This window comes from Amblyomma americanum, chromosome 9 (genome assembly GCF_052857255.1).
Source record: "Amblyomma americanum isolate KBUSLIRL-KWMA chromosome 9, ASM5285725v1, whole genome shotgun sequence".
Taxonomy (NCBI): domain Eukaryota; kingdom Metazoa; phylum Arthropoda; class Arachnida; order Ixodida; family Ixodidae; genus Amblyomma; species Amblyomma americanum.
This window is the reverse complement of record NC_135505.1, coordinates 102,095,874-102,123,687: the sequence shown is the minus strand read 5'-3', so window position 1 is coordinate 102,123,687 and position 27,814 is coordinate 102,095,874. Positions and strand designations below refer to the sequence as shown.

Sequence of the window (27,814 nt, the reverse complement as noted above, 5' to 3'; positions counted from 1 at the left end):
AGCCAGGCTGGCCAGGCCAGCGTCGTTCCTGCAGCGAACGTAAAGCACGCTTCGCGCAGTGCGCGTTCTTCATTTTTCCGCAGTGATGGAGCAAGATGTCAGAGCCACGAAAACAGTACTGGACTGTTTTCACGCGAAAGGTGATTTCAGCTCCTGAGAACATCGGCAACAGTGCGGCCGGAAGGCAGTTTGGTGTCGCTGAGTGGTGACGGTGGCGACGACAGAAGGAAGCCCTTTTTTACGTGCAGCAGGACGCGACGAAGCTTTCGCGGCCCGAAGAATGGCACATTCCCGGAAATTGAAGTTCGTACGACAACAGCGACCCGCGCATCTTATCTGTGAGCGTGGAGCTTGTGCAGGCAAAAGCTAGGGAGCTTGCAAGAGTCAAACACTGGACCCATCGCTACATGTGCCGTGCTGGATTTTCACTACGCCGGCGGACCTCGGTTTCGCAAAAGCTTCTTGTGGCTTTTCAGCGCCACATTATTTCGTTGCGCAAGTCAAAGAACTTTCAGTGTGTTTCAAGCGCCGGTTTACCTGGACATGCCCAATGCGCCTCACCGTGCACGAGAAGGGCGCTAAACAAGTCGGACGGCAGACGGCCACAAGCTCCCGTTCTGTGTCATCTTCTAGCGCAAGACAATGCCGAAAGGTGAGAAGCTGCCGCAAAATGTCATCGTGAAGTGCCGTGAGTAAAGCTGGATGGACGGGGCTCTTGTCCTCGACTGGGTAAAGTCCGCGTGGTGTAGGTGCACTGTTGTCTTTCCCGTCCATCCATTTGGCCGACTCTGCGAAGAGGCTGCTACGCGACTGCGGCACTGAACTCGTCGTGATTCCGGGTGGGATGACCTCAAACTGCAGCCTCTTGATGTCTGTGTTAACAAACCCTTTAAGGACGCAGTCAAGCGGTGCTACGCAGAGTGGATGCGCTCAGCTAAGTGAGCCTGCAGTGACGCCGACCGGGCGGCTGAAGCGGGCATCGCCAGCGACGCTGTGCAAATGGATTGTGGACGCGGGGTGCGCCGTTCTTTTGACGAGTGCGGCATCTCGAACGCCCCTCGATGGCTCAGAAGATGAGTACCTCTGGGATGATTTGTCGGGCTGTTGAAGATGAAAGTGGTTGAAATGCGGGGCCCGATTTCAATAAATGTCTTCTCCGTGCTTTCGTCACTCGTATTATACGCGGGTTAAACCTTTTTTTTTTCCCATCTCGCGTCTCTAAAATTTAAAGTTGCGAATGACCATTTCCTCATATATAGGCGTACCCGCCATAGCTATCCGAACAGCTCCCTTCTGCGAACTCTGAAAATTTAAGTGCTGAGCACCTGATTCGCATTTGGCCTAACAGCACAAATCGACCGTAATTTTTTGGTGTGCTGGGCCTGTTTTGTGTGTGCTCGTTTTGCAGGCATTCGAAGCCTAGTAGCCAGGGAAAGAACATTCCAGGGGACAAAAAAAAATTCAAAGCGCTAAGGACGGGACAAAGAGAAAGGAGACACACACGCCACTTTGTCCCGTCCTTAGCGCTTTGAATTTTTCTTGTCGTGCACCAACTGGCCCGGCTGATTCCCCTCTTGATTTCAGGGGAACTGCTGCCAGCCCATGACGGCCCATAGCTTGAGCTACTATCTTGTAAAACAACGTATTGAGTGACGTTTCTTGTACCATACACAAAAAAATTTGGCTTAGATAGATAGACAACCATTTGCATCCCCTCTGGCAAGTGCCACCTTGCCTATTAAATTAGTGGTTAATTGATTTATTTGTCTTCTGTGCCCACTTCCCCATCTCCTTTTTAAATTTAAATCCTGTTGTTTGCTTTTTTCCCATTGAAGGCCACTATTCATGTTCTAAGCTGCAGTGCTTCAATTCTGTCATGTTTCGTGCAATTTCTCCATTCTGCTTTTACGCCACCGATACTTCAGCCTTCTTATGCTTGTCTTTACAGCTGGTACGTTAAAGGAGTATAGACACCTAACTTTTGGGTTCTTGTTTTTAATGATGCGTAAGATATACATGAACTACCAGCTAGCACTCTATGACCGCTAAATAATTTATAATCGCATTTCTTTCTCTTCCTGTTTCGGTTTCAACAGCCGAATGAGGACTGTGACGTCAATGTGTGCTTAGAGGTCACGTGAGGCATGAAAAAACTACAACATTATCGCTGCTTCCAGATTCGTTGTCATTCCAGCTCTTGAGGAAGGCTCACTTCAGCACTACAGTAAATTAAAACGATGGAGCAGAGATTATATGGGCGTTTTTCTATGCCTGATTTTGCACGAAAGCACTCTTCGACGTCGCAGCCATCATTCGGCTTTTGAAATCGAAACAGCATGACAGAAAAAATTCGATTATAAATTATTTAATGGTCGCAGGTGAATATCACATGGTGATTCATGTGTAGTAGTGTCTTCCGCATCATTGTGGGGAAGAAAACATGCCACCAAAATGAGATGTCTATACTCCTTAAAACTCTGGTGTCGTGGTAATGAAAACCCTCAGCTACTGAAAGGCTCACAAATTCCTCATTGATATCTGTTTGTAAACTTTAAAGTCTGCCTCAGTGTGTTTAATGGTTTGTGCACTGCTCCTGCATACTGCTTAAATATCATTTCCCTGTTCGTAATCCGCTTGAATAATCATAAAGCACTTCATTCCGAATTTCATTCTTACCAGCTCTATATTAATGCAATGATTCTTTTGTTCCCATTTTTTGGCTGCACTTTGGAGTCTCGGTTTTACTAGCTCTGTTTTTAATGTTTGTTATTTTTTCTTTTTCCATGTTGTTGCCTGAGTAGCTTGTTGCAATCTGTTTAGTCTTTTTCCTCCATCGCGTGTCCTCTTTTTTGCTATACAAGATACCTGAAGACTTTGGCTCCTTACTGGTTGTCCTTCATTTTTCAGTCTTTCCTAAAATGATATGCTGGTTTCTACGTTGTGTACAGTGCCACCTTATGGGTGTTCTTTTGACGAGAGTTGTCAAAGATGCCATGTTTGGAAACAACACACTCAAAACTAAATATAAATTTTTGCGGTATCTGATGGCTCAGTAGGCTGTGTGTGCCTTTGTAAGCTGTCCTTGAATCCAAGCCGTTAAAGCTCGGAGGTAGGAGTCTCACAGACTGTGTCAGGGGGCGAACGCCGGTGGTGCGACGCTATTCGAAAACCGTGAAAGGGTTCCCACTGCGAGCAAGTACCCTGCAGTAACAGCTGAAGCACCAAATGGGTGGCACGAAAACTCTGCCATCATAGTACTGTTGGACGGTTGGGGTGGCAGAACCTGGCTTGGGGGAGTGGAACACGGTTGAGCCCCTGTTAAGGTTACCATCTTGGACAGTCGGAGGCCCCAGTAAATGTTCTCTGTGGTATGGATGCATGCTTCGAGGCCGAGAGCTCCACTAATGGTTAAAATTTGAGTGCTCGCTCTCTACGGAGGCCCGGGAAGGAGCTCAAAAGGATCAGAAATACGGAAAAATTCTGCTGTCCTCAATCCCTCCTAATTCCCATAACACCAACCATATTTCCCATTTCCTTATCCGACCCAAACTTGCTACTTCCTAGTGGAGATCAGGGGTGTCTCCCCAGGCCCGCTCCTGCGGTTGAGGGTTGCAGTAATAGCCATTCCGACATTGATTTCTTTCCACCTTCAGGTGGAAAAATCTCAGTTGCCAAGGGCCACAACTTTTATATCCCTCTTTGTTGGGATATTATACCCACTATGCATTAGTGGTGCGGGAGAGGCTTGTTTTTCTTATTAATTTTTATGCTTCAATCTACATTATGTCTTTGCAATTTATGCTCTAGCTCCTGCAGGTTGACAAAACATCCTGGTATTAAAGCTATGCAGGAGTTGTTTTTGCGGTCCAGTTGTTATTTAGCTTGAAATAACTGCTGAGGTGCTCTTTTTCTGGTGTAGTGAATCTTATGGTTGGCCGTGCACGTGTTTCTCACTTCTTTGATTGAAAATAATCTATTGAATTTGGTTTGGCTGGTTGTAATCCATCAGTGTTGCCCCATTTGTGCATTTAATCATGCCTTCAATGGTTAATCATGCCTTCAATGGGACAATGAAGGACATCTGTTTCTGACCTGCGTACTAGATTTCCTTATATCACGACAGCAGCCATTAGGCCATAGTGAGAGAAGTTTTACATGAAAAGATACCGTTAAAGTTAGGCAGGAGTTGTTTTTGCAGTGCAGTGTTTTTGCTGACATGCTCTTTTTTTTGGTTGACCGAATCTTATGGTTGACCGTGCACGTGTTTCTCACTTCTTTGATTGAAAATAATCTATTGAATTCGCTTTGGCTGGTTGTAATCCATCAGTGTTGCCCCATTTGTGCATTTAATCATGCCTTCAATGGGACAATGAAGGACATCTGTTTCTGACCTGCGTACTAGATTTCCTTATATCACGACAGCAGCCATTAGGCCATAGTGAGAGAAGTTTTACATGAAAAGATACCGTTAAAGTTAGGCAGGAGTTGTTTTTGCAGTGCAGTGTTTTTGCTGACATGCTCTTTTTTTTGGTTGACCGAATCTTATGGTTGGCCGTGCACGTGTTTCTCACTTCTTTGATTGAAAATAATCTATTGAATTCGCTTTGGCTGGTTGTAATCCATCAGTGTTGCCCCATTTGTGCATTTAATCATGCCTTCAATGGGACAATGAAGGACATCTGTTTCTGACCTGCGTACTAGATTTCCTTATATCACGACAGCAGCCATTAGGCCATAGTGAGAGAAGTTTTACATGAAAAGATACCGTTAAAGTTAGGCAGGAGTTGTTTTTGCAGTGCAGTGTTTTTGCTGACATGCTCTTTTTTTTGGTTGACCGAATCTTATGGTTGGCCGTGCACGTGTTTCTCACTTCTTTGATTGAAAATAATCTATTGAATTCGCTTTGGCTGGTTGTAATCCATCAGTGTTGCCCCATTTGTGCATTTAATCATGCCTTCAATGGGACAATGCAGGACATCTGTTCCTGACCTGCGTACTAGATTTCTTTATATCACGACGGCAACTATTCGGCCATAGAGAAGTTTTACATGAAAAGGTACTATTAAAGTTAGGCAGGAGTTGTGTTTGCAGTGCAGTTGTTATTTAGCTTGAAATAACTGCTGAGGTGCTCTTTTTCTGGTTGAGCAAATCGTACGGTTGGCCATGCACGTGTTTCTCACTTTCTTGATTGAAAATTTTCTATTGAATTTGTTTTGGCTCCTTGTAATCCATCAATGTTGCCCCATTTGTGCATTTAATCATACCTTCAAAGGAACAATACAGGACATCTGTCCCTGACCTGTGTACTAGATTTCATATCACGACGGCAACCATTAGGCCTTAGTGAGAGACGTCTTGTGTGATGAATGTGAAAATTTTTGTGCAAAAGCACAGGGTCACATTGTAGGCTGCCAGTTTGGCGTGGCATGGCAAAAAACCTCTTGCGTTTGTGTGTGTGCTCATGTGTGTGTGTGGCTGCAGAGAACCAAATTAAGGGTCTCGAATGCATGTCCTTGGTCTGACTCTCTTCAGATTAGGTTTCTATCCTGATTTCAGTGGCATGTTTCAAATTGCATGGGCCACATTTTTAAGTTTAATGCAGATAAATGATAGCTTAGCCTTTCTTTAAGCCAAAATTAGACAGCTTATGTATGTCTCATTAACGATATACTGATTGCAGTTCTTCACGGCAATACAAACTCTCAGCTGTATCAACTTGGGTAGTTTCGTACGTTTTGTGACCAAGACGTCTTGAGCCGCTTGCTTTGTTGATGCAATCATTTGCGGCTATAGTCAGCTACTCAGCTTTAACACATCATAATTGATGCAGTGTGCATGGGGAGGTTCTCTGCTTGCCGAAATAATGCTGTGTGCAGTTTCAGCGTTTCAGCGTTAAAAGCCTTGTGTCACAATAACGGCAGTGTCAGAACCATTCGCTGTGAGTAAAAATTCTAGAAAAATTCACCAAGAAAAGCAAATTATGTATGCCTCCTAGCTCGTCATGTGACTTTGTCGCATCATCACAACCTGCCCACTGGTTTGTGAGCAAACTCTCCACCAAGCAAGTGGCAGTTAAATTAATGAATGGTTGTCAGCAAGACGTGGCACGGAAAGAGCAACCTCGGTCGCACTTGTCCCATCATAGACAGCTCCACTGAGCCATGAGTGGTAGGACGACTCCCTGGCACATTGGAACGTAAAGTAGAGAATGACCAATTCCGTATATATGCCTATTAACTCGGTAACCGTGTTGCTTCCTACCCTTAAGGCGGGGCTGAAGTGTCCCCTGCAGTTTTTTTCCAGTAGCAATACAGTGAAACTTTTCTTCCAACTTGTAGGCTTACTCATGGGAGCACTTATGTACATAACAAGTGCTGGTAACGGCATTTTGCTGCTGGGATACGAGCTGCATATTATCATATTATGATTGCATATTATGAATTGTCACTATGAATTTGCCTTGGAGGTGACACAAGGATGGCTTTGCTTTGACATGCATAATGCGTGTTGTGCTGGTAGATTAGGTAGATTTTGATGTAATTGAATCACAGGGATTTAAATAATAAGGGAAACGGGCATCACCCTAAAAGCAGAAATCTTGTTTATTAAACTTGTTTCGTAAGCAATATAGTTCTTTCCACAGGAATGACAAAAGTTTTTGGAAAAGAGAGGGAATAACGGATAGCTGCGTAGTGGTGTCTTCAGGTGTTACTGATGCTGAGGTGGCACCAGGTTCTTTTTTCTTCTTCGCTCGAGAGTCATGGAGCACAAACCATTGGTCCAGATTGGTTGAACAGTTTTCATTGAGCTCTCAGCGAGGTTCCCATGTCAGTCGTGGGACATACAGAGCACTTGACGCGCACAGCAATCAAGCAAACCCTCCGACCTGTGTACCCTTAAGAAGTGCACTTAGTAGTAGCAATAGTGTTAGAATCACATTATTTGGTCACTGAGTATCAAGTGCTAAGAAGGTAATAGGCCTGGCGCACGAGGGCCAGCTGGTCTTGCAGTGATTCATGGCAAGCCAAGCACTCCACAAGAATAAGGGGGAAGGGGAGGCAAGTAGTCTGAGTGGCTGGGGAGGGCATTCCAGAGGAGCATGGATCTATTTGGCGTGTGTTTCAGGGCAGTCATAACATTCAGGAAATGTTGCACATTGCTGCAATGAAAGTCTGTGCCGGTGTCAGTAGGACGTTCCATGTCACTTTGTCAATTGACTTTGTGACTTGGAGAATAGAAAAACCTAAGCAGCTGGAGCTCACCGTTTGCTAAAGGAAGCTCGTTGGTTCCAAATCTTTATGCTGAATTAAAAATACAAATAGCAGAATATGACGGCTTTAATTTAGGTGCTAAATAGGGTGAATCAGACCCCATTGGGTGTTTGAAAGCAAGATCACTTGATCGTCTTTGTGAAAACGTCTCACATCTTATATCAGAGAGTTCAAAATGCAATTAAGCTGGACAGTGTTTGGTCGTTCGCTTAAGCCTGCAATTTGATTCTTTTATTTATGCCATATTATGTTTCCTTTTGTCTTTTTCACTCAAAGCAGAAATATCAAAGGTGACTATTGTATGAGTTGAAATAATTACCCTTTTGGTACATCTGTGTTTGACATAACATCAATTATTGTCTTTATTGTGCTGTACAGCCATAAATCTGCAAATTCTTGCTTACGTCATTCTATGTGACTCCACCACTTTGAACTCCTGCTTTGTATGCTGGCTGGGGTTTTGTGAAGACTGCAGCTATGCAAAACGTGTGTTGTCAGTATTTTGTGGTGAATTCTAGGTGTTATTTTGTAGCGAGAGCTACACTAAACTAGCACTTCTGCGTGGCACCCTTTGAGCTCTGTGGTGGCACCGTGGCTGGTCACGTGGTGCGGAGCACCTGTTGCTGCCGGCAGCGAGGTGCCGGCTGGGTGCAGGTCCAGGGACGAAGATGAAGAAGGAATGCCCTGTGAAACGGAGCGGTGAAAGGCTGACTGCAATTCGACCGAGCGAGTTCCAACAGCCAGATGTAGCTCTCACGTCACTCCAGGTTTAACCAGAGCTAAACCATAGCCAATTTTTATTTGTAACTGTTCAATGGATTAAAAGGATTTTTTTGGCATTGCTGAAGAGAACACTGAGATTGCTTGTGGTTGATCACAAATCACTGAGCTTCTTTGCTCATCTGCATAGTATTACTGCACTGTCAAAACAGCATTCGTTGCTGTGTGCGTTTATCCTCGCTCAGATGTCTTCCATTATGTTTTCCAGCATTTTTAATTAGACGAGATAGTTAGCAGAATTGGGTGTACTGTGATGTACAAACTCTTTTTAAGTTTTCACAAAATACTGAATACTGTTCTGAACATCTGTTATTCATTATGTATGCATTTCAATTCATGATAATGCTGTGCCAGTGTGTTGTGTCATTAATTGCATAACTGACACTCATGAGTTCATAGCCTGATAAGACAGACTTTTACTGTCCTTCCCATGAAGCCAGTGATATTGCAAGCAAACAGGACAGTAAAGTGGCTGTTGACTTGAATCCAGTATGTCTGAATTTGTAGCCAATTGTCAGTTTCCTGTGAGTGTAAGTGGAACTCTCCACTGCACATGGAATTAGAAGTCAGGAATGTTTGCTTTGGAACTCACTTTTCTTTAAGCTCGCCCTCTTGAATTTGCACAACCTGGCACAGCTCTTGTACGAGATTGTATTTCATATTTATAGTCTCATGCACGTAAGAGGAAATGAGCTGTGGCATGTGCAGCCTTGTGTCTTAGTAGATATAATCTGGCTTTCACATGCAGTCTTTCATCAGGGACTGCACACATTGTGTACCTTAAGTCCAAAAACTTCCAGGTTCAATTCTGCAGTTTTTCTCTAAGTTCTTGAAGGCTGACTTTCAAAGACCACTATGAAGGATACGGGAGATTTATTTCACCGAACTGCTGTGAATGACTGGTATTTTCCTTCGATATTCTGGAAGGTATTTTGTGTTAGGTGAACTGCTTACCGACTAACACCCTTGTGAATTCTGTTCACTGATGTGAAGACTTGTACAGGGGCCATGGTCTCGTCAGAATTTTAGCCTTTAGCCTTTTCCTCCTCTGAGACACTGTCTGAGGAGCAAATAAAAGATAAAAATAGCGATTTGCTAAGCATAGCTAACTCCCACTCGTTTAGTTAAGCTCACTTGGATGGACTTAAGACAGTGTCATGATGCCAGTAATGCAACTTCAATTGCGAAAAGCAATTATTTTGCAGGGATTTCAATGGTGACCGGTTTTGTTGGCAATGATGATATTTATAGCAGCCTAACTGTTCTGTTCAACGGCATGCAGAGTTCACTGTAGGTACATCTTGCTACGGGTCTGAATTCTTCTTAAGGCTAATTTACTGAATGAGACGTTTGAAAAATATCCAGAGCTTTTGATGAGTGTGTCCTCCACATTCATTTTTTATCCCTAGCTCCAAGTGAACTGTGGACTGTTAGTTCTTGTAATTTATTGAAAATATTCTACCTTTAAAATGCAGGTTCTATGGTCGTGCAGACTGGACACGGTGCATTTCCCGGCCAATATTCTCCCCATCAAATGCACCCTCTCAGCCACTTCTTGGAATCTACTCCTCCTGGCAGAGGTAACCACCACGGTAAATCCACAGCAAGGAAGCTGCACGAATGCACCCACTGCAGCAAGGTATTCAAACACAGATACTGGCTAGTGAAGCATCTCCAAATCCATACTGGCGTCAGCCCATACTCTTGTGACCACTGTGGAAAGACCTTTTCTTCAAAACTCCTCCCGGAGCGCCACCTGCGCACTCACACTGGTGAACGTCCTTATCATTGCGACCATTTTAGCAGCTTTTCATCGAGCAGTCACCTGGTGCTACACATCCGTACCCACAGCTAAGGCACGGCGGCACTTTCCACCTGCTATTCTTAGATCACTGTATTTTTCATTATGTCACAGTCATCTCAGTTATTGCAGTGAATCATGGGGAATCACATACAAAACGTATTTAACACCATTGCTAAGACTACAAAAACGTGCCTTGAAAACCATGGGATTACCTTCTTCGAATAGTTCTAACAATAAAATTTTTGACGCAATGCAAATCATGTCATTCACAACCCTACGCGATTACAAAATAGCTCTTATGGTTAATAATATTATAAATACCAACTACCCCTTACCTCTTGGTGCATTCAGTATTCCCGTCCGCAACACTAGACAAGCCAGCAATGGCAATTTTAACCTTCCAATTTGCCATAATGGGTACGGAAAAAGACGAATAGAATTTACAGGAGCGAAAATTTGGAACTCGTTGCCAATTGAAATAAAGCAAGCTAGGAATTTCAAACTGACATGCAAGAAACATTTTTTGGGAATGGAAGCAAGGCTACAAAGTTAGTTTTTCTTCAATGTGTTTGTGATTGCTGTCCTATATGTTATTTTGTATTGGACCGCTTACTAGCCTCATTGGCTATCGGTCCAAATATCTGTGTATACATTTTGTTTGTGTTACTCAATAAAGACTTCTTGACTTCTTGACAGGGGTGAAAAGCCGTGTTCAGTGCCGGTTCTGCCCCATAACCTTTACAAATCGTGCAGGCCTTGTGAGTCATTTAAACCCATAAGGGTGAAAAGCCCTTTTAATGTGACATGTGCCAAAAGGCATTCAGGAGGGGGCGGAATTTGAGAAATCACAAGGACTTGATAAACAAAGAATAGCAGTGGCCCATGCTGCCATTAGTCAATATGTTTTGCTAGCTATCCTTTTGAGTAGAAGATAAGATTCTGGCTGAGTACCCTATGAAACAAGGTTATTACCTAATCAGTATCGTTACTACTTTTGTACGTTTTGTTGGGTTTGAGAAACTTGACAGAAAACGATTTGACGAGCTATTCAGAAAACGACATTTATTGTGCCTTTAGACAACACACCCAGACAGTCGGTCTAAGTCTCGTGAACATGGAAGGCAATCCTGCTAAGCTCGTAAACTTGCATGGGTGTACATAAAATCGCGACATACATATGGCATCACTCTCTGTTGAAAAGATACGTTCAATAACATTATACGCATTATGTATGGCTGGTGCCAGTTGTTGGCCTGGCCCAGCGAAGAGATTTGAGGGAGTCAAAGGGCGCACAGCACTTCTTTTTAATCTTGCAGTTTGAGTGGGCTATTTTTAGTGACGTTCATTTTAAATTCACTCATATATATCACTGCCCCTGTAATTAACAACACAGGAAAATCTCCTCCGATGAAAGTTTTTGTGTGTGTATTCAAACAGTGTTAGTGGCAGGAATGAGTGGGCACAAATAGGTGTTCAGCCTCAAATTGACATATGTGTTAGTCTGCAGGTTTCAAGAGTTCTGTGTTGTTTGGAATGAAAACTAAAAAAGTTCAGCATCTGCATTGCTGTTTCTTAAAGCATTATGGTTGCTTGATAAAAATGGCATATTTGTAGACAATTAGGTCTATGCCATTTTCAATCTGTTTTGGTTGTCTGGATATCAGCTGTTTGTGATCATTTCACATTGATTCAGGTATATTTGTTGTGTTGGTGCTCCTTGAAAAAGGCTGATCTATTCATGTAAGGTGTTCATGATAATAGCTGCCATGGTCTATGGTTGTTTAAATAAAAAATACTCTACGATCTGCAGACAAAGAATATTGCAATCTTGTAGGGTATTGTAAGGCTCCTAATTTATGTCGGTTGTGTGAATTTGCCTGGTGCACATGAGCATTTACTGAATTTGCCATTACAAAATGTTGAATGCATTCTGGCTGTTTGTAAAACTCACTTAGCATATTGTGCATTAAAATTCAAAAGCAGTGCAGTTCTTTGGTTAGCCAGCCTCTTCTAAAAGGTGCTGTTCTCTTTCTTTTACTATTACACTTCGAACATGTGGAGACATCATTGTGCCTAGCATCCAGGAAGGGCAGAATTTCTATTGCTCTCTTCAGCACTCAGTGCTGTTCTTTGCAACAAGCCCATTCTGTCTGATGGCAGTGCTTTAACAGAAGAACAGCAAATAAAAGAGTAATTACTCCTTGGCATCCACCCATGCAGAGCCTTCAGCTACAAAGGAAAGCCATACAGCCTCTACAGGAACCTTGCAGTTAAATAAAAATTCGCCCTGGCACAGGGTTCAAACCTGGGACCACCGCTTCTCCGGAGCAGTCGCTCTACCAACAAATTTTTTCTTAACTACAAGGAATCCGTAGAAGCTGTAGAGCTTTTCTTTGTAGCTATAAGGCTGCACTTGTGTCGATGCCAGTGACTAATTGCTTCCATATTATGATCTATTTCGCCTCAATCATTTGACCAACGTTCGGCAGTTTTGTTGGTTGCTTTGATGAAAATTATTGAATTTTTTGTTCTCCCAGCAACCGCCCTTTTATATAACCATGTCCTTCCATACATTCATTCTATTAATGAACTATCAGAACCTTCTTGGTAAATTAAAAAAAAGATAACACCTGTTTTTCTATTTGTTACACATTGGGCAGTTTTCCCAATGTTTTGCTCTATTATTATTTGAAGCTCACACACAGTTGTGCAGCATGGCCTGCCTGCACCTTTGCAGCTAATTCTCTGTGGCTAGCACTGTGGGGCATACATACAGGTGTCGGTCTGATCGATTTTAATCAGACACTATAAAATGCATACTCATGCTACCATATTTTCTATACTTCCGAGGTGGACTGCCTGACTTGGATATCAACGGTTGTTTATTCAGGTTCACGTAAATGGCATATATATTTATCCATAACTGCAGCTAGGTTTGAGTAAGTGAAATTGGTGTTACAATATAGACTGCCTTGCACCTTGTGTACTCAAAGAATGATTCCAAAGCACGTCACAGTTACAAAACCAACTCTGTACACACGACGCCCTCTCTGTGACTGCACAAAGAGCAGTTTACATGTTTTTAATTTCTGCTGACACATGGTTTCATGATTAAAGAAGGGGCTGGTAAACAGTGCATGAAGGTCATGGTTCTCACCCACGGTTTTAAAATTGAATTGGCAAAAGAAAAATTGCTTTGGACTCTGTGCAATGCAAGCCGGAGGGTTTCCAGCATACACCTCACAACCTCTGTTTCATTATCACAGATGATGTTAAATGAGTGCTCACTCACTTTATGCTAGCATACTTACCAGTTCACCCACTTGTCAGAGCATAAAAGTTCGATCCACTTACATCCCAAAATGACTGGCTCCCTCTCCAGTCAACCTTGGACCACCATTGTAGTTGCGTACTGAAATACACTGCAGTGTTACAGTGCACAATGCAGTCTAGTGTCATTAGCATGTTTGCGGCACCACTTTCTGGGACATTATAGACCTTTGGTGCTAAGTCGGCAGCCAGAGGACGCATGAGTACTGGCACAGTTTTGGTTGGCGTGGATGTGTATTCTTGTATGCTGAAGTCACGTGCATCACTGTTTCGCTTATTGTTGCCATGAGACGCAACTGCTGACAGGGACTGGAAGGCTTTTTCTTGGTCAATCTTGGCAATGCTGACAGAGAAAGAATTTGGAGTCATTTAGCAGGTGTGGAAAAACCACAATATCTGAATTAGTATAATCAGTCAATGAATCAATCAATTTAAAAATAAATATTTAGTAGTAAATAACAGTAACGACATTCTTGCAGATATTGTTCAGCAGGAGTTCCGAAAGCAAGGCATGTGGAGGGACCTCTGAAGATTTACTTTTGAAGTTTAACGGAATAATGGCGCAGATCAAGTGACAGGACAGCAAGAGAGTACAAACACACACAAGCGCCACTTACAGCTTTATTGTTTGGCTGCCAATATGCTGAATTTATACAAAGCAACACGCCCAAACTGTTAACAATAATCAAACAGTGACGCACATGGACGCGATGTGCGAAGCGGAAAATCATGATATCGCACGAGGCAAACAACATGACGAGTGCACAAAGCTCTACCGCAGGACATGGAACATCCCTGTCTCAGATGACTAACTGGCAAAAAACAACAGGTAAAAGACGGGACGACACAAGTTAAAACCTAAACTAATTACGCACATATCACCGAAGAAAAATAATGACGGAAGGCCACGTCACAAAATCAGGGAAATGACAAAGGAGGACTAAAAGGGCTAAAAACCATGAGAATAAAACCTGAATCGTCAACAGAACACGCAAAGACTCAGTGTAAAACAAGACGCATAAAGCAAAACTACAAAGCCAACAAAAACACGGCTAAATTCGATGGAAGTGAATAACAAGAAACCTGGTATAAAAGCGCAAAAAAACATACTAAGCATGCTGACACGACCTCGGGGCCCCGTATAAAGAGTAAAGGACAACAAAATCAAAACCCTTCAAGTAGGTCTGCCACCTCAGCATGTCTGACCAACTTGCCCAATCCTTTACGCTTCTTACTTTTGAAGTGTCATGAAATCAGTTCAAAGGCATCCTGTTTGCATCATTTATACTGTGGGTATGGGCTTGACTCTGCGAGGCATGAACTTGCTGTCGGAATTCTTTTTGTGGACTTTCCTGCATATCGCATGTGATGAAAACGAGATGGCCAACCATCCCTTTTTAACAACTAATACTTGAAAACCTGCATTTTTTTTTTTATCCGTAACGTAATGCATGCTTAACACCCGCACCCAGGGCACTCGTTCGGTCATCTTCACGACTCTTGTAGGCTGAGCTGTGCCATCTTTGGGGAAACTAAGATCTTGAGGAAAGCCCACTTGTAGACTTTCGCACGGGGTTACTGAAGACCGATGGGGGGAGGGGTCTTGTCACTGGCAGTGCAAGCAATAGTCTGAAGATCCCGCCTATTGCATGGTTCATTGTAGCCCATGCACCTCTGACGTGCCCATAGGAGAAGGCGTGTCTGTGCTTACACTGCTTTTGGATGCCAACTGGCTTTTCACAGGTCATATCCTTTTGTTTTTACCAGAAGTCTCACCGTTTCAGTACCAAGGTGCGTTCCTCTTGTTTACGTCCGCATTGTTCTTCCAGCAGGCCGAAATTGTGTGCCCGTGATGGGCTGTTTGCTGTTTAGGCAATGGAGCCTCGTGGTGAGCTGTCACTGCATTTTCCACATTTTTTTTTCAACGGGGTTGGGGGTGAGGGGCACTCAGTGCATTAACCACTTAGCCACCGCAGCATGTAAACCCATAGTGGAAGGCTCCTGAATAATTTCGACCACCTGGGAAGTCTTTAACATGTACTGACATCGCACAGCACATGGGCGGCTTTTGCTTTTCTTATCTTCAAACTTTGGGCAGTTCAGGCATTTCTTCTGGTCTCTTTAAATTCGAATTATGAATGTTTTACTGCCTATCATGGTATTAATTAATGGCCCAATATGTGTCAGTTCATGAATTTCAAATTGTCACTCATTTCACACTCGCATTGGAGGGTCACAACTCACAGGGTGTTTTCAATAAACGATACGTTATGCACAGATGAAACTTTGCTGCATCACAAGATATAGTTAATTTAGGTGGCCCACGTTGCCTCTATAGTGTTTATTTGTATTTAATTATGCCCACGCCAAGCATGCTCGTAAACTGTATGATGACACAAGCTGTATCGACACTGGCACAAAATTCGTGTGTCACCGGTTCCAGTTCCGCTGTGTGGTGCTTTACATATTCGTTTTTGTGTGTTATTAGTCTGTGAGAAGTTGAAGCATCGCAGAAAGAAATCCATATGTCATCAGAGAATGGGGAACTAACTGCGAGTGACTTGGGGAATGTCACTTTTGCGTTGTGTGCCAGTAAAAATGTGGTTCTGCTTTGTGCACCACCACACAGTTATGACAGAGTCGGGCTTGCTCATGCCTTTAGCTCTAAAATGAAAGCTGCAAAAATATATAGACGTATTTCCAGATCAACTTGCTTCGGTGAAACCTGCCAGAGTTACTATGCAACATGTGCATCTGCAAAACAAGTAAATGCAATACAGGCTGAAACAGTGGAACCGACATTAACCTATCCAAATTCATTAAGTGTGTCTGTGTTAAGCCGTGACCATCTCACTGACTCGGTCGCCACTGAGCTTTTCAGGCTCTATTTCTCTCGTAGTGTGCTTTAGCAAAAGACGGCAGGTTAAAGGAGATCGCGTTGTTTGCCGTTCTTCTCGGATGTTTGTGTTCTTGCGTGTCCTTAATTGCATAGCAAATGCAACTGTTATTTCTTTCAATTTGCCGTGAAAAGTATGATCCTCTATGAATTATGCAATGGTATATATATTTGAAGCCATTTGTGCTGCACTATGATGACTTGTTAAATATAGTGAGCCATATCCCGATGGCTGTAGCCAGCAGCTTGCATCAAAAACAGGTACAAACAGCCACTAGTTACCGCATATCACTAGGCATTTTTTGTATATGGAGGCCGTCCTGTGCATGCTCGCATGACATACAACTCTAAAATTCCTTTTCCTTGTCCTAATAGCGACAACCCAGAATTTAAACATGCATGCTACCTTTTGATAGCACTAAATGGTCTACTTTAAAATGCAGAGCTACATGCCATATTGAACAATGCTGGTGTCCATAATAAGTTAGCACTTATAATGAGCATTCCCCGCATTTAGCCGTTGTGTACTTGTCTGTCTGTGTGCTTGTCTGAAGCCTGCTTTGTGACAGACTGCTCACTGGTAGCCCACGACCTGCCCACTGGGTTGTGGACAACCTGCCCAGTTTTTGTGTGTACATATGCACACACACCTTGCAACCTGCTGACAGTTCAATAGGGTAGAATGTTGGGCCAGTTGGTGTAGCGACATATGCAGGAAAACTTTGCACAGACTAACACAAGATGGGAGGGTAAAACACACATGAGCGGGCTGCGCAGTTAGAGACCCAAGCAATCCAAGTCACACCAATGGCTGCACCTGCCATAGCAGGGCCGCGGCACCTCGCTTCACTGCTTTGCCACTGCACCAGGAGTAGTACAAGGACTTCCAGGGATCTGTGAATGTAAAGATGAGAATGACCAATTCCTCATATATGGGCATTAACCCGTTATAGCTATCCGAACAGCTACCTTCCATTAACACCGGGAAAGTGAAAATCGAAGTGGTAGAGAACTTAAATCACAGTTGGCCTAACTATGCTGAATATAAAGTAGAGAATTACCAATTCCACATATATCCCCTTCAGGCACTGTGTCCGCATTTGTGACGCGACTTAAGCCTGCTCCTTTTTTTCGTATATAAGGTTGTCACGGATCTCTCCGGAGAACACTCGGACCGAAAGAATGGACTAGGCGTCGGGTGTACCCACACAAACGCACATATAATACACCCTACGTGGCACACACACTAGAGCACAAAGACTATAAATGCACACGACCCGGGCACACTGCTACTAGCATCTACTACTAGTGTTCTACTATTAGCGGTCGGCGTTCGTGCTCACGGTTGGTTCGGTGTGGCTACGGCGTTGTATGGATCCAGTAGGCGGCGTCGAGGCGGCGTTCGCCGTGCTTGGGCTGGTGTCGCTGGCAGCGTTCGACGCGCCTGGGCTGGCGTCGCTGGCTGTGTCGTACAAGCTCCAGGTCCAAGCGCCCGTGGAGGTGATGCCGGTGTTGTTGGCGTTGGTGGCGGCGTCGCTGGCTGCGTCGTATAAGCTCCAGGTCCAAATGCCCATGGAGGTGATGCCGGTGTTGTTGGCATTGGGGGCACCACCCGGATGGGTGGCAACAGCGCTGGAGACACCCCTGGCCGTAGCAGGTGATAGCGTCCTCTGCTGACTCCCCGGAATGGGCTCAGGCACGGCAGGAAGTCCATGATGTGTTGCCGTAGAACGCGAGCTCACCGGAGCAGTAACCGGCATCGCTCTCTTCCAGCCGATGTGTCCGCTTCTCTGCTGTTCCCCCTCGGGCCTCGCTCTCACTCGCCCTTTTATAGCCTCGGTGTTAGTCCACGTATGCCTTGTCGTCGTCTTCTCCACCAATCATCTCTCTCCACCTCACCGAATGCTTCTCCACCAATCATCACCCTCCACCTCACCGAATGCTTCTTCTTTCTCTTCTATCTTCGGTTAATTCGCGTCTTCTTCACACCTTTTTCCTTTAAAATTTAATTTAGGCTCCTTAATATATGTTGCAAAGGTGAATTTCCTTCCTTGAAATCCGTGCTCTTAACATTTTGACCCTCCTTGTCAAGTTTGTGAAGCCACCTCTAGCGCGTTCAGTGAAATGTGTTTGTAAAAAATAAAAAAGAGGCATCACGGGGTTTTTTAGCGGGACGAGTGAATAGCTTTTATTCGTGCATGTTATCTTTTCAAGTGGTCATGAATGATGCACTTTACCATTCGGAATGTGTCAACAGGTTAATATATAAACGGCACACCAATTTTTATTGTCGTAGATGAAGGGAAAGTACTCCGGTAGACGTTCGGAGTGGCACGTCTATAAACACGGACATGGCGCCTTAATGCTGAAAATATCAAAGTGGCATTTTCTGCCCATTATGCACCATTTTTTCAGGCAGGTGCGGTATAGAAATTGGCTTATTGCTTACAGGTGTTGAAAACAACACTTCTTCAAATAGAGCATTGAATGACTCCTGTGCTGAAGTATTGTTCATGAAAATAGGCAATGGAGAAGCACCTTCAATGAAGCGCAGCCAACCGAGCAATGAAGACCCGTAGATAGTTGCAAAGAACTGCCAGCATGCTGAGCTGCTGCTGAAAAAGACGGCACACTATGATCAGTGCTTAAAGGGGTTGGGGCATCAAATTTTCAGGCTATAGCAAGCTTATTACGGGCTTCTTCTGTATGTAAGGTCACCCACGGCAAAGTATTGGATGCAACAAGTGCTTAAAATATATTTGAATTGAGCTCCAAAGAGTCCCTAAGTGCTCTTTCTCACGATCGATACCCATCGCTAGTGCTATGGGTGGTGACGTAGAGCCCTGGGAACGATATCAGTGAATAGCAGTGACATCACAACACAGTAACGGGACGTACTATGAATGGCAACATAGGCGAGGTGCTGCTTCGGCGACTCGGCGGTCGGTGTGCTGATCGGCATATACGTCTGCAGTCGCTGACGCACCAACTGGCACCTCATATCGGCGGCCGAGCGAAACCTTCCTGTCGATGAGACGATGACTCTCTGGTTTGGACCTTTTCCATAATACAAAAAAGCAAAACGAGCGACTAAATTTCATATGTTCACCCTTTGGCTCACCTGCAATGCGAATAGGCCTGGCGAGTCCACCGAGTTTGTATGTGCAATGTCGGCGATTGTGGAGAGTGAGTTCACAAGTTTTAGCGAATACAAATGGTCATCGAGTGTAGTTTCGACAACAGTGACCTGAAATCGAGGGTTGTTTATGTCTTAGGACGCGAACATATCAAGCGTGAAGCACCGCTGCGAGGCGATGTGACCCAGTCTGTCGGTCAATGCTGCAGGCACCCGCGGCGGCAGCTACAGTCGTCGACGTCGCTTGAGGGCAACAAATTAAGCCATTTTGTTTATCTCAAATGGGTGCCGAACATACCTATAGATAAACCAATTTAAATTCAAGTACTGGACACATCGGAAAAAAAAGCAAAAAAGTAGTTACAATGAGTCAAAGACGCCGGTCCTACGCGTTGTCAACAACCTGGCTATGAAGCATTCCCCAAGCTGGCGCTCGCATTCTTTGGCGATTCTTGCAAAGTTATCGCACTGCGCAAACAAGTAAACCCGCAACCGGTGCAAAAGAGATGAGCTTGATTAACCTAAGTGGAACGCAGCTTGCAATTCTTGTCGAACTAACGCGCAATTGGTGCCTGTGTACAGATACAGATATATATGTAAACAAAAGTAGCGCTGAGGTGCACTCGTCGTCATGGGCGCTCTCGTGGAGGAGTTACGTACTACCCGTGCAGTTAGTTCTGAACCCTGTACAATTGTCTGCAAGCATTCATTTAGCGAATACATGCACTGTTTGCTAAACTAGCAGCAGGTATCATAATCAGCAGCCACGGGACCCTGACCATGTCTCGCAGCGCGGCTGCGCGGGTGGCGCGAAGTGAAGACAGAGACGGGTATTGGCTGGTAAGAAAAGTGAGGCATCATGTCGCTGTAATGTGTCAGCTACAGGCCACCGACACAGACGTCGGTCGAGCATCGGCGTCGGCGTGGCAAAGCGAAATACAGCGCACAAACTGCGTTGGGATGCGCGGTATGGCGACTGAGATCAGTCGAATCAAGCCGCTTGGTTTCAGGACTCAGTTCCTCGCTCGCTTGGCTTTTCTCAGCACATCACAGTACCGACCAAGTTTGTCGGCCTATGATTTCGAAAGGTGCTCTTATGCACAGCATGTGTACGAGAGCAGACGACGCAGCAATATGTGCGTCACAACTTTCGGGGTCCATGTGACCAGGGTTGCTGCTCTTCCCTGATTGTGACATTGCAGCTCACCCCGGCGCTCAGAAACCGAAACCAAAATCGCTCAGTATAAATAATGTAATAATAAATTATTTACGGCACTTAGGTGAATTGCGCAACGTGTATCACGTGTCCTGGGGTAATACGCTACGTTTGAAACAAAGAACACGGCAACAAAAATTTGGTGTCTCCACCCCTTTAACGTCAGAGGGGTCTCGGAGGGACTTAGGCCCCCTACCAATATTGAAAAGGGGTCTAGGCCCCCATGCTAGAATGTAGACTGCATGAATCCGAAAACAAGAAACACTTTTTTATGCTTCTTTTAAGTGGTAATTCAAACATTTCTCCTTGTTTTGAAAATTTTGCTGTGGTATTTAGCAAGAATCATTAACATTTCGCATAAAGCCCGAGGTGGAGAAAAATACTAAGTGGCAGCTCTACACAAGGGTTGGGGGATGAAAAAGGTGGACACCTACCCTCACACCATGAGTTAGTTCAGAGCCGGTCGCTGAGCTCTAAGGTTACAAAACAAGGATCAGCACACTGGTGGAGGGTGGGAATAGTTTGTTTCAGGTCTCTGACATAAATTGATCAAACAACGACCTATAAAAATGATTTCACCTCTTTGTAGAAACCAATGTGTAAAACAGGCTGCAAGCTCTTTTCTCTCTTCCTCCCTCTCCACCTGTGCTCAGATCACTCGAGACCCCTTCGATGGACCAAGACTTCAAGCACTGCCTATGATGGAAATTGGCCCCAGTTTGTGAACACGGTAATTGTACAAAGGTGCCGTTGTGAAGGCTGCATATCTAAAGGCCACGTTCAGTGCCAGAAATGCCAAAATTTTCTCTGCCTTTTGTCACAAAACGACTGTTTGTATCTGTTTCATAGGTCATGAAGGAGAGAATAATTATCTGAAGTGTATGTTCTCATAGCTAAACATTTATTCATGTCTAAAGATAATTTAGTAAAGGCAAAAAAATGTTGCACTGTTTACGTTCATGTAGCAGCTTGGAGGTGACATGTCCACATATGTGGACGCGAATAAAATATGCTCAGATATGAATATTTTTGCATAATTTTTAGCACATCACTTTTGTTTGGTCTACTGATCATGATTTATGAAAAAAAGATTTTTCCTTTTAGTAGGTTTAATTGGCGCCTGAAGGAGATATGCTTATTAACACCGTAATCCTGTTGCCTGCTACCCTTAAAGCGAGGCTAAAGTGCCCCCTCCAGTTTTTTTCCAGTAGCAATGCAGTGAAAATTATCTTTCAGCTTGTATGCTTAGTGATGGGAGCACTTCTGTACATCACAAGTGCAGGTAACGGCACTTTTCTGCTGGGCTTTCAAGCATAGAAGTCCTCCCTGTCACCTGTGAACCTTTTTGCGCTAAGATAAAATGTATCCCTTCTTGAATAAGAAAATCATTCTATTGTACCCAATGCATATCTCTTATAAATAAGCACTGCTGTTCCACAAATAACCATTGTTACCCACGGCTGTTGATTTTAACTAATCTGCTCTTGAAATCAAGACTGGGATGCCAACTTATGAATGTTGAATCTACAGAACACATTGGCACTTCCCCTAGTGGCAGTTGGGTTTTTCCTTTTTTATCTTTGCTCTGCTTGACATTCCAGACCAATATAGGCCTGTGACTATAAGCTGCCAAGAATGAACCTTTCAGAGTGCTTCCAGACCTTACTTTCTAGTTGTCTTACTGTTGAAAGCCTGTAAATTCACATATCCTATAGCAGTATCAGATATTGCACGTGCATTAAGCCATAAATACAATGGGATGTCAGCAAGCAAGTGCCTGCTGACTTATACGTGCTGAATGCATAAAGGATATATACAATGGTGCTACAGGTTTGGAGTCTCCTGCTTAGGCTACTGTGTTGTGTGTCAAGTTGCAGGCATGGGGACCAGTATTACGAGGAAAAAGAGTACATGCCTGAAGAAGAACCTTTCAAAGCAACCTAGTGCTGCAAACTTATGGAGAAATTTACCTTTGTTTATTTGCATGTGCAAAGTGAGGTGCATGAGAATCCATCTCGCTGTGTCCAGAAGACTATCCCGACCAGCTGTGCTTTTTTAAAAACACCACTGTTAATGTTGCATTTTAGCATGTTAGAAAACATCAGTTTCAAAGTTCGTTCTCATATTTTACTGCACAATGCAAGGTGCACTTTTTTCTTGTTCAGGTCCTTTCACATTTGGTGCCTGCAGAAGTAAGAAAATGACAGGATGTGCAGTCAGCTTTGGTTTTTGTGAATTCTCACTTCTGCTTTGTGCATTTTCATTTATACAAAAGCACGCAGGTATTGCTGCTTGTGGGATTTATTTTTTTTTGTAGTGACTATCCTTTGTTCTTTATTCTTTTACAGGCCATTGAAAAGCCAATGCATGCAAGGTTCGACAGGAAGAAGCCAATACCACACGTGGCAACTTACCATGACTCTATTGCTACATGCTCGCAACCTAGAAAATTGTATGTCCAGTGATCTCAACGCATTGTGTCTATTCGCAAAGTGGAATGGAAATTGTTCTGATATAGTTTAATCTAAATGATAAGGAAAATGGGCACTGACCTCAAAGCAGAAGTTTTGTTTATTGAACTTGTTTTGTAAGCAATATAGTTCTTTCCACAGGAATGACAAAGGGTTTTGGAAAAGAGAGGGAATAACGGATAGCTGCATAGTGGTGTTTTCAGGTGTTACTAATGCTGAGGGGGCACCAGGTTCTTTTTATTTTTGGCTCAAGAGTCATGGGGCATTCATTGAACAGTTTTCATTGAGCTCAGTGAGATTCCCATGTCAGTTGAGGTATGTGCAGCAATCAAGCAAACCCTCCGATCCGTGTACTCTTATGAAGTGCACTTAGTAGTAGCAATAGTATTAGAATCACAATATTTGGTCACTCAGTATCAAGTGCCAAGAAGGGGGTAGACCTGGCACATGGGGGCCAGCTGGTCTTGCAGGTATCTATGGCAAGCCAAGCACTCGACGAGAATAAGGGGGAAGGGGAGGCAAGTCGTCTGAACGGCCAGGGAGGGCATTCCAGAGGAGAATGGGTCAACTTCGCGTGTGTTTCAGGGCAGTTATAACATTCGGGAGATGTTGTATAGTGTTGGAAGAGCGTGTGTGCCGGTGTCAGAGGACGTCTCATGTCACTTTGTGACTTGGAGAATAAAAATATAGCAGATTGAGCTCATCGTTTGGTAAAGGAAGCTCATTGGTTCCAAAAGTTTATGCTGAATGAAAAATACAGATATCAGAATATCACACCTTTGTTTTAGATGCTAAATGGGGTGAATTGAACCCCACTCTGTTATTCAGAGATCAAAGCAAGATCACTGGAAGTGAAGTGATGGCCATTGTGAAACATGTGTCACATCATATATGAGAAAGTTCAAAAAAGCTATTAAAACTGCAATGTATAAATATATGAACATTACTTTAAAGAATCTCATACAAACAGTTCCAAATAAGTTGTGGCGTTACCTCAATTCAAGTAAGCGCAAGTTAAGGCACTTATAAAAAAAGAGCCCTTTGAGAAAGCAAGAAAGTTTTCGGATCACTTTAAATCAGTGTTCATATCTGACAATGGTAGAAAATCCTGAATTAAAATTCCAGCAGAGTACCGCTGACCAATTAGGCAAGTTACCTTTAACGGAATCTGGCATACTATCCCTATTACTTGACATTGATGTGAAGAAATCTAATGGTCCCGATAATGTCCAAAATAAGTTTTTCAAGCGATATGTGGAATGGGTGTCCAAGTACCTGCTCATAATTTCCAAGATGTCACTGGATACTTCCGATGTACCTGCAGAATGGAAAGTTGCTAAAATAATTGCCAGTCATAAATCTGGAGACACTAACAACCCCACTAATTATCACCCAATTTTTCTTACGTCCACAGCATGTAAAATTCTGGAGCATTTACATTAAAGAGAATAGACTACTTAACAAAAATGACCATTATTGCAGAAACTGATTGTCCACAACACAGTTGGTGGAAACAATCCATAACTCAGCATCTGTAATCAACAAGCACAGACTGACATGCTGTTTATTGACCTCTAAAGCCTTCGTCCATGTCCTATCCCAAATTGATCTTCAAAGTTCAACACATTCTTGGTACTAAGCTAATCACAAACTGTAAAGCAGCTTACCTTTCAGACCGCCGACAGTTTGTTGATTTCGACACTTGCGCTTGAGAAAGAGTTCTACAGGGCACAGTACTAACACCCATACTGTTTCTAATCTAGATAAACAATATAACTAATGATACAGATGTCACAGGCCACATGTTTGCCAATGATGGTATAATTTGTAAACAGATTAACATCCCAGAAGATCAACTTCAGTTAAATAATATGCTTTAAAGGTTAAGAATCTATTGCATAAATTGGCAGATGACATTAAATTTATAAAAATCATTTGCAATGACAATATCGAGGAAGAAACAGCCACTGAATTTCCCTTGTAGATATAGATGCATGATATTAAAGGCTGTTTCTGAATACAAATACGTTAGAATAATTATCTCCTCAGATTTAAACTGGGAAAAACACGTGTCACGCTTGCCAAACAATTCATTTTCCGCTCTTTGTTCGCTAAAACGTCCCATCAGATTTGCCTCACCTGAAACTAAGTTGCTTGCATATTGCATACGCATCTCTGTTACGATCAGTCATGGAATATTGCATACTATGCTAGTTTCCTCACACAAAGGATTTGATATCTAAACTGGAAGGTGTGCAGTGGAAGTCTGCCAGATTTGTTTTTAACAAATATCGCCACCTCGATTCCCCATCTCAACTTCTATTACAGGCTTGTCTTCCCACTATTAGTATTCGAGCGAAGAATACCCGCCTGAAATTTATTTATCTTCTTTTATCTTTAGCCTTAAACATAGACTCTAAACATTATGACTTTCAGCCATTCAAAATGATGGGAAGCAACATTCAAAACATTTAGTGGCATATCAGACACATAGTAATACATTTCAGTTGCCTCTTTTTTTTTCCACAAGCAATTCAAGACTGGAATTCATTGCCTGACCATATCTTTAATAGCTCATCTCTTAAAGCCTTCACTTCGCACTTGTCCAGTCGCGACTGAAACATATTAAATATAAATACTCTTTTCACTTTTTATTGTCGGTTCTATTGCAATTCATTTCATGTATTTTTTTATTACTATTGTGAATTTATCTGTCGTGGCTACTGTTATCCTTGCTTATCCATGTTGTTCCAGGTTGCGAATTTTATAAGTTGCTGGTACTAAGATTGACTTTTTATGTTCTTCAGTGCTAAGTGTTTGTAATGTTTCTTAAATGTACATTTTGCCTTCTTATTTGTGTTTTTCTAAGTGTTTACTCGCCCAATTCTGCAACAGCCTCATACAATGGCTAGCAGTATGTGTTAATTAAACAAAATGAAGTTATGCTGGGCAGTGTTTGGTCGTTCTGTTAAGTGTGTGATTTGATTTTTTCATTTATGCCACAATATGTTTATGCCATATTATGTTCTTTTTGTGTCTTTCACTCAAAGCATAAATATAAACGAATAAATTGCATGCATTGAAATAATTACCCTTTTGGTGCATCTGTGTTTGACATAACATCAATTATTGTCTTAATTATTGTGCTGTACAGCCAGGAATCTGAAAATTCTTGCTTACGTCATTCAATGTGACTCCACCGCATTTTACTCCTGCTTTGTCCTTGTGGGCTTTGTGAAGACTGCAGCTCTGCAGAACGTGTGTGGTCAGTATTGTGTGGTGAATTCCACGTGTTATTTTGTTTGCAGCTGTTCACTGGTTTGAAAGGATTATTTTGGCACTGCTTAAGAAAACACTGAGATTGCTTGTGGTTGATCACGAATGAGTGACCTCCTTTCTTCATGCACATAGAATTACTGACTGTCAAAAGAGTATTCGTTGCTGTGTGCATTTATCCTCACTCTGACATCTTCCATTCTGTTTTGTGGCATTTTTAATAAGAGGAGATATTTGGCTTTATGGCATGTACTTTGATGTACAGACTTTTTAGTTTTCACAAAATACTGAATACTGTTCTGAACATTGTAATTCATTATGTATGGATTTCGATTCATGATGGTGCTGTGCCAGTGTGTTGTGTCATTAATTGCATAACTGACACTCATGCGTTCATAGCCTGATAAGACAGACTTGTACTGTCCTTCCCATGAAGCTAGTGATATTCCATGAAGCCAGTGATACTGCAAGCAAACAGGACAGTAAAGTGGCTTTTGACTTGAATCCGATATGCCTGAATATTTAGGCAATCATCAGTTTCTTCTGAGCGTAAGTCGAGCTCTCCTCTGCTCATGGAATCAGAAGTGAGGAATGTTTGCTTTGGAACTCACTTTTTTTAAGCTCACCCTACTCAGTTTGCTCAACTTGGCACAGCTATTCTACGAGATTTTATTCGATATTCATTGCCTCATGCACATAACAAGAAATGAGCTGTGGCATGTGTAGTCTTGTATCTTAGTGGATATAATCTGGCTTTCACATGAAGTCTATCATCAGGGACTGCACATATTATGTACCTTAAGTGCAAAATCTTTGCAGGTTAAATTCTGCAGTTTTTCTCGATAAGTTGCTCGTGAAGGTCGACTTTCAAAGATCACTATGAGGGATATGGAAAATTTATTTCACAGAACTGTGGTGAATGCCGGTGATATTTTCCTTCAATATTCTGGAAGGTATATTGTGTGATGTGAACTGCTTACCGAACTCACGCCCTTGTGAATTCTGTTCACTGATGCGAAGAATTGTACAGGGGCCATGGTCTCGTCAGAATTTTAGCCTTTAGCCTTCTCCTCTTAGACACTCTCTGAGGAGCAAATAACGGATAAAAATAGCAGTTTGCTAAGCATAGCTGACTGCCACTCGTTTAGTTATTAAGCTCACTTGGATGGATTTGAGACAGTCTCATGATGCCAGTAATGCAAATGCAAGGGTGAAAGGCAGTGACTTTGCATGGATTACTATGGCTGTCCTATTTTGTTGGCAATGTGGATATTTATAGCAGCCTAAATGTTCTCTTCAGCTGCGTGTAGAATTCATTGTAGGGACGTGTTGCTACTGGCCTGAATTTTCCTTAAGGCTAATCTACTGAATAAAATTTGGCAAACATCCACAGCTTTTGATCAGTGTGTCCTCCACATTGATCTCGTATCCCTAGCTCCAAGTGAACTGTGAACTGTTGGTTCTTGTATTTTACTGAAAGTATTCAACCTTTAATATGCAGGTTCAGTTGTCATGCAGAGAGGACACTGTGCATCTCCTGACCAAGATTCTCCCCATCAAATGCACCCTCTCAGCCACTGCATGGAACCTACTCCTGGCACAGGTAACCACCAGGGCAAACCCACAGGAAAGAA

At 43.0% G+C, this 27,814-nt stretch overlaps 1 long non-coding RNA gene across 1 annotated transcript; it reads left to right on the top strand.

Annotated features, from left to right (window-relative positions):
- Nucleotides 1-27,814, top strand: LOC144103915 (uncharacterized). Its single transcript, XR_013308370.1, has 4 exons — nucleotides 1-652; nucleotides 9,527-9,690; nucleotides 21,087-22,885; nucleotides 26,059-27,814. It is a non-coding gene; the product is annotated as an uncharacterized LOC144103915 (long non-coding RNA).